Raw genomic sequence first — 789 nt, forward strand, 5'->3', positions numbered from 1 at the left:
GAATTGTTGCTGAGAGTGCATGATGAGCATCTAGCATTCCATGTTTTTAAAACCTTGCATGAACCCATTCAAGAAGAAGATTTTATGAAGGATAAGACCAGAGATCAAAGTTTGAAAGAGGCAGTCAATGAGTTAACTCCAAGACTTCTAAATCCATGCTTGAAAGCAGTAGAGATGGTGCAATAAACCAAAGAAGTCAAGGAGGAACTAGATCCAAAACCCCCAGATGAGAAATTCAACATCCCAGATAAAGAACAACCAAGGCAGGGAGTATCTTTTGAGAAAGAAAAGAAGAAAAGGCCAAGAGGGCAGAGAAACAAGAAAATCCCTACTGAAGGCTTTTCACCAGGGGATAAAGTGGTGTTAAACACCCAACCAATGAAGGTGTCTCCACAATTATCTGAATACTACACTGTAAACCGGGTCCTTTCACTTGAACACCTAGAGATCATCAAAGAGGAGACTGGAAGGAAGTTCACAATAAGAGGTGAAAAGCTGAGGCATTATGATTTTCAGCCTCCATGATCAAAGAATGGAAGATGTCAAGCTAATGACAATAAAGAAGCGCTTGTTGGGAGGTGGTGCACGAAATTGTGATCACTACTTTTCACAACTCAAATAATCCCCGGTGATGAAACCAAAAACTTGGTGTTCAACACCATGGCATAAACACAACTTCGCACAACTAACCAGCAAGTGTACTGGGTCGTCCAAGTAATAAACCTTACGCGAGTAAGGGTCGATCCCACAGAGATTGTTGGTATGAAGCAAGCTATGGTCACCTTGTAA

The sequence above is a fragment of the Arachis duranensis genome, chromosome 2 (genome assembly GCF_000817695.3).
Source record: "Arachis duranensis cultivar V14167 chromosome 2, aradu.V14167.gnm2.J7QH, whole genome shotgun sequence".
In the NCBI taxonomy this organism is placed as follows: Eukaryota; Viridiplantae; Streptophyta; class Magnoliopsida; order Fabales; family Fabaceae; genus Arachis; species Arachis duranensis.